Genomic DNA, 7497 nt, shown 5'->3' with positions numbered 1-7497 from the left:
TAAATACAAATACATGAAGAATGCTTTCTACTTATATTTGGTTGCTTATGTAAGACGTAAAAAAGAAGCATTAATTTCACTCTAATTAAAGCCTGTATAGGCATAGAAGAGCATTATACATTCACCTATGTCCGCATACATGCTAAGCTGAGCCAGCACAAGAGGGAAGAGGGACTTAGAATTGCCATGTGTAATTATCATCACTGTGACTAAAGTAGGCCGCTGAATTGACCTAAATTGAAGGAGAGCACTCTTAGCTAAACTCATCTCTGAACAGCCATCAGAAAAGAACCAGAAAAGCAAAAACAGACTAAAAAACCTCAGAGGTGGACTGAGTTCGTAACATGCATATGCTCACACACACACAGTCTCTCCCAAAATGAGAAAAGTATGGTTTTTAATCTGGGTTGGAACTAGAGCTCCCATAAGGAGAGATCTGTGCTGGCCTGGAATCAGTAAAAAAACCATAGGGTAACCTAGATGTCCTCTTTTCCCCAGACATGTCCACTTTTTGAGACCTGGAAATTCCGTCCAGCTCTATAGAATTGTCAGAATTTTTGAGACCCCCTTATTTGTATTTGCTGTTCTCAGAAAGAAAACCATTAGTGGCAAATATCTGTATCAACCAAACACTAACCAGAAATTGGAATTGACCCAGAGAATTTTAAATGGTGCATCATATGCACATCAAGGTAACCTTTGCTCAATGCATCATTGATCTTTTTGTTCACACTGTTATTGATTCACCAGTTATCCATTCTTGGACCATTTGGTTGGTAGACCTGTGCATTTGGAGATGCTGTGGCTTGGTCGCCAGTCACTCTTATTGGTCAAACATATCCATAAAGCCATTTTCTAACACATTTACAGACTGGTCACTTGCTATATAACACATCTACCTTGTAACAGGTGCAACTGATCAATGACAGAAAAAAAATGTTATGATGCTGATAATCTGCTGAAAAATGATTTCTCTTAAGCATTCAGCTTAGTCTAGAATGCTTGGCCTGAGGAATGTGTAACATTACTAGTAAATGGATACTGTACAGTGTAGATATCTGAAGGAAAAGGAGCATGCTACTCGCCGTTGTAACAGACACCTGGTTTAATGTAGCAAAGCGGCGGTGCACTTTATAGCTTTGAGGAAAAAAGACGAAATGAAATATAGGCCAAAGTGGCACCCACTTTAAATAATTTGCCAGGTCTCAGACGAATGTGGAGTTTTGCTACAGTATTTAAACATGTGCCTTTGAATAATATATTGTGTATCTATAAATAATTCAACCTGTACTTAACACTGCAATAAGACAGGCAAAAGGCAGCGTCTGCCCTACTCTTGATCAAATATGGTAATTTTGTATTAGCTGCTCATGAAATGCAGCTAGTTTGTAATCCTTAAATTTTTATTATTAATCTGGTATTTCTATTAAATGGCATTTTATGCCATTTCTAGACCTTTTTGACATGTTAGTGATTCAACAGACTTGACATTTGACATTTTACACCCTTTCAGATACTTTTTACATCTTCTTTCAGATTTTTTACTTGTCTGTCAAGTGGTGTTACCACATGTAATATTTTATGGTCCTACAACACAGAAACATCTGAATGTCATGAATAACGAGACATTTTGTAACCCCTATTCCGGACATTTAGATTCTATATTATTGAGATTGTTGTTTCCCAGGCTCTGGTACCCTGATCCAGATGTGGATTAAGCAGCCAGAGTCAGAGTGGGTGCTCTGTTTCTGTAGGTTCTGAACAAGACAGAAATGATTTGTGCAGTGGAATGAGCCATTCCCAACCCTGACCTCAGCTGCGGACTGTGCACAGAGAATCCACGTGCACAGTTAATTAATTTCTATGATTTCATGAATATGATTGTAGATCTTTTTTTTCTCACACAATCTTTACACAGCAATTGAAAAGGTCTTATGTAGTTGCTCTTAAATTATAACAAAAATCTCATCACTTTGAGCTGTGGCATTCAGCACTGGGGTCATAAGATCTGTAATTGCAATACTCTGAATGGCCAGCTGTCAGCAGCATGGAAAGGTGTTATAAACCAACATACAGATCTCTTCCTTCCCCCAGACAATGTGGCTTCTGGTCGTGTGGAAAGGTTAAGGCACTATTTTGCCTCCTCGGTGTGACAGTGACAATACTAAATGGAGGAAGAGGGCAGAAAGGGCGTGAGGACTGTAGAAGCGTGAACATGAAAGCCAAGCACCACCAGTGTGACTGGCTTATCACGCTTGAACAGTATGAGCCACACAGATGGCTTCCTCACACTTTGTTAGGCAGTGGGGTTGTGCTCATGTGTGCATCTCAGTGTAAGGGCTAATTTCATGTTTGTGTGCGAGGTTCAGTTGCAGAAATGGCCAGCGACCCTTGTTGGTGTCCTGCTCCATGCCTGATTAAAAAAAATAATAATACAAACAGACATGTCACAGAGGCTGAAAAGGAAGTGAGAAGGCGACAGGGATTTATTTCTGTCTTGCCAAATTTAACTCAGAGATTGTAGAATGGCCTTTGGGATCAGAACAATGTCCATTCAACGAACTCAGCAATGAATCACTGGCCAACGCATAGTTTTTATAACTGGCAGTCCAGCACTGGTGCCGCAGAAACATGGTGCTAACCCCTCAAAAATATCACACAACGATGTGAAAATCGTTTAAACTGTCTCAACACTCATATTCTTTCAATCCCCTCCACCATCTCTGACGCGCATTTCTGGTTGCCATAGCAACAAGATACAAGCGCCTATTGAGGGATTCTGTCCGCTCAACTTGCATTAGCCTTGATGACAACTGTATGAACACAAAAAGGAATTCAGTTTTCCATCTGCAGTGATGGTTTGATTTTTCTGTAAACTTGATCATGCTGAAGAGCAAAGGGGTTGAAATGGGTTCTATGTTTGGGTGTGTTCAAATCACATCACAAAGTAATAGATATGCGTTCAGGACTTTTCTGTCAGGGTGAAGGGTAACACAACATTAGGTTAGGTTAGTCTTCTTTCTGCTGTCTGTAAATGTCCTCTCATCATGAGTTAACTTGATAGCTGGTGGCTGGAAACGTGTGTTGAGCTTTGCATCAGTTTCCATTCAAACTGTGCACTTCCCAAGTCCCAAAAAGCCTCCATCCGTCCAGTATATGAGTGGACACAGTCACACGTCAGAGTCGCATCCTCATGTGAGAGGAAAGCCTCACCAACAGGAAAAACAACGGCAAGGGAACACATCGGTTGTTTTTCCGTACGATTCTTGTAGTCGCAGTCCTCATGGGCATATATATATATATATAATGACGAGTAGACACATTCGGTACAACCCCGCCACCAGACATGCTTAATCAATCATTAACACGTTCACTCGCAGTCATGCACAACCAAGCACCAAGTGCTCATTCAAAGACACCACAACATCAAACCAAACTAGAAACACGGTTCATGTGCTGAAGTTTGAACCATTATGAGCATGTTCAACCATTTATGAGCATGCACCTGCATGAGAACATGCAGGTGCAGCCAAGGGAATCTTCGATGACATCAGTTGCTGGCTGCTTGTGTAGTTGGCACAAAGAATAAAAGAAAGTGCCACTGTTTTTGTTAGCCTAAACCCAAATCTGAATGTACAATGGCTGTATCGTTGTAAAACCGCCGGGGGTCGGTACTATGCAGAACAAGAGGAGGGTTGAGACAAGGCCACACTACTGACACTCAGCATTCATATCATCGAATACACAGAAAATGTTCATATCCTTTTTGAGCTATGATTCACAAGCAAAAAAAAAAAAGCCCACAAAAGACGCTGTGGGGGAAGAGGCAACTTGTGCTATTAATTACAATGATCCTCCAAAGGGCCTTGGACGTAAGACGTGCTGCATGTTTCCATCCTTTCTGCCTGACTCACTGCCTGATTCACCTGTGAGTCGTGGCTACCAGTGTCGGTCCAACTCACTGTGAGCTCAGAGGGATTTTTCTAAAGTAATCAGGACCCTACATTATACCATCATCTATGTTGTCATCGTCATTTTTTACAGGTTGAATGATGGACATTCGTCAGCACTTGGCTGTACCAAGGTGTGCAGGAGGCCAACACTGCATTATACATTGCAACCATAAGAGCCCTCACACCTTGGTAAATTTTTCATGAGTGTCCTACAGCACCTCATACGTTCTGCTGGAAGACAGTGAACTCTGGCTTTTGTAAATGACAGCTCTGCCATGTCCCTGTGTTCATGCCCCATGTCTCTGCAGACCATGCAAGTGGAATGATAATCGACACACCGGCACCAAAATCTGTGTTTCAATTAATTAGGCCTAGCAGTCCCTGCCAATTTGACTCACTTCTGTTGCTACTTGTCTCCTATGAGCAGCACTGTTCAAATTAAAGAGGGACACTTTGAAGGACGTTTTCAGTAGAATGATGGCCATGCCACAGAATACCACAGTAATGTTCTCAGGGTTAGGTACACCTAACTGGTACATACAGGTTTATATACATTAGTTATGTACTAAAATGTGATTGGTTTTCATAAATTAATTGTTTACATAGTTGTTCTATATTTCAGTACTCTTAATTTAATGAGAAACCTGTTCTGCTGTGGACGAGCATGATTTTCTTACACATTGATGGCACTTTATAAGTTACCATGTAAAACACAAACTGATGCTAAGACTATAAAGTCAAAGTTTCCTCTTACTTATGGATATATGATTGTCTCGCAATATATATATTGATTATGGTCAAAGCATTTGTATTGTAATATTATTGGTATTGTGGGCTATGTATCGCATATCATATCATATTACCTCACTAACCGACCACAGTATTTGAGAACTCAGGGCTGTGTGTCAGACACAGTTGTCTGCAGTATGGGGGCCCCGCAGGGAACGGTTCTTGCGCCGTTCCTCTTCACAATCTATACTGCAGACTTCTCACACAGCTCCACCAATTGCTTCCTGCAGAAGTTCTCTGATGGCTCTGCAATAGTTGGCCTCATCACTGATGGGGATGACAGGGAGTACATGGAACTGACAAGGGACTTTGTGGACTGGTGCCAGCAGAACTACCTCCAGATCAACACTGGAAAAACCAAAGAGCTGGTGGTAGACTTCCTCTGTATTGGCATCAGCCATCTTTCACGGTGTGGTCTGCTGGGGTAGCAGCATCTCCGCTGGGGACAGGAAGAGGCTGAACAGGCTGATCCGGAAGGCCAGCTCTGTTCTAGGATGCCCTCTGGACCCAGTGAAGGTGGTGAGTGACAGGAGAATGGTGGCTAAGCTGTCATCCCTGTTGGACAACATCTCCCACCCCGTGCAGGAAACTCTGACAGCACTGAGCAGCTCCTTCAGTGGCAGGCTACTGCACCCACGATGTGGGAAGGAGAGGTTCAGAAGGTCTTTTCTTCCAACCGCTGTCAGACTCTATAACAAAGACCTCACAGCTGACCACACATACACATACACAGACAAACACACACACTTTGGCACATTCTGTTAAATTGTTAACTGTTTAAATTGTAAATTTGTACATATATACAGATACATATTTATCTTATTTTTTGTGATGCTATTACCTCTGTTTTTGCTGCTTTTACCTTCTGCTTCTGTCCACCTTCTGCCGTGACAAGTGCAATTTCCCACTTGTGGGACTAATAAAGGTTTATCTTATCTTATATTGTCGGGTACTAAGTGATATCCACCCCTAAACTATACAACCCATGAGAACAAAACCCACCTCCAAACATTACCATCATCATTAACATAATAATGAATAGATGGATTCTTAGGAAGAGGTCCTCAAAAATATGTAAAAGAAAGCCATAAGAAAAAGGTGGAGGAATGTGTGTTGTCAGGTAAAATGATCTCATACACTCATTAAAGGCACCCAAAACAGATCAGTGACAAAGGGCTTTGTTCAAATATAGTTCTGTAGCTATTGTATTCTGATATGTTTCAAAACAGGCCATGTCAATGTTTTTTTTAAACTTGGTAAATGAAGGGTGAGTGTCTACTGACAGTGCCTGATGAGTTAAAGTGGGATTTATGTGGAAGGCAAAACAATCCCAGCACCTTACATGTGATGCTCGGCAAGTCCTGATCGTGCCCGACTGACACCTGTGTGATTGGGCCCCAATATAACTATGCTGAACTTTTGATGGGCAGAGCGGTTCTCCAACATGCAGCAAGAGGGACCTGCAGAGAAACGCACCTCAGTACCTGATGGGACTGTCTTCAGTGCATGGCGTGGTGGCTTCTGGATGAGGGTGTCTACTAAATGGTGGTGGCCCAGTGGGTAAGGAGGTGGACCCATAATCAGAAGGTTGCTGGTTCGAATCCTGAACCGCTGCGGTGCCACTCAGCAAAGCACCGTCCCCACACACTGCTCGCCGGGCGCCTGTCATGGCTGCCCACTGCTCACCAAAGGTGATGGTTTAAAGCAGAGGACACATTTTGTTGTGTGCACGTGTGCTGTGCTTCACAATGACAATCACTTCACATTCACTACATGGAAAAAATTGGAAATGTAAATGTCCAATTTGAGCCTGCTGGGTCTTATGTTTTTACAGTGGCAGCAAACAAAACCTGCCTGTGCATAACTCACATTAAGTTTACATGCAGCATAGTGTAAGTCGGTTGGATGCCGATCTGTGGCCATTTTGAAACTTATATAGTGCTGGGCAGCCACCGCTGGAGGTGGGAAGGCCGATTATCTGGTCCTGATCACTCTCTAGTGCTGCTTATTAGGCTCAAGTGTTGAGGACCCTTTATATGGTGTATGCAGGAGACATGAGTTGTTCCTGCATTGACATCTTTCCTGTTATTGTCCTGAATGTTAATGGTAGTCTGATGCTAGTCACATGTGGCTGTGTTTTTTGTGTTTGTTTCTTTGTTTGAGACATGAAGCTCTTTTTTTCTCAATTTTTATTTAAATAAATATAATTTCACTTAAAATGTTGAGCTTCTGCACCTCCTGAAACCTTCACCTCTGCAACGCTGGGTTAGAAAAATTGAGAATAAGCTCAAAATAATGTTTCATTAAATTATTAATATATTCTTAAAGCATGTAAATGAAAAATCATATACATTATTCATCAAGAGATCTGATGGTTCTGGAAAAAAAAACTGCTGATTCCCACACATTTTGCACCGATTAGACATGCTTGTGAAAAGTGTTATGACTTATGGACACAAAAATACTGAAATGCACCTTGCTGCTGTATCTTAATCTATGATGCTGAGGGATGGGCGTTTTCTGGGTGGCCTATTAAAAAATGCAGAGAAACAGATGCTTCAGCTCTTTCTGCTCCCAGGGGCCCGGAGTGGAGGGTTGATGCCTGGCCGGACCCTAAACTGAATCAGTCTTTAATTGGAAAGGGGCAGGCTGAGGTGAATCACACAGTAACTCCAGAGTGGGGGGAAAAGGATGTCAGGCAGGGAAATTTGCCCAACCAATTTAGGGCTGATATGTTTCGGACATGTAAAGATTG

This window comes from Denticeps clupeoides, chromosome 2 (assembly GCF_900700375.1).
Source record: "Denticeps clupeoides chromosome 2, fDenClu1.1, whole genome shotgun sequence".
Lineage (NCBI taxonomy): Eukaryota > Metazoa > Chordata > Actinopteri > Clupeiformes > Denticipitidae > Denticeps > Denticeps clupeoides.
This window is presented reverse-complemented; position numbering follows the sequence as displayed.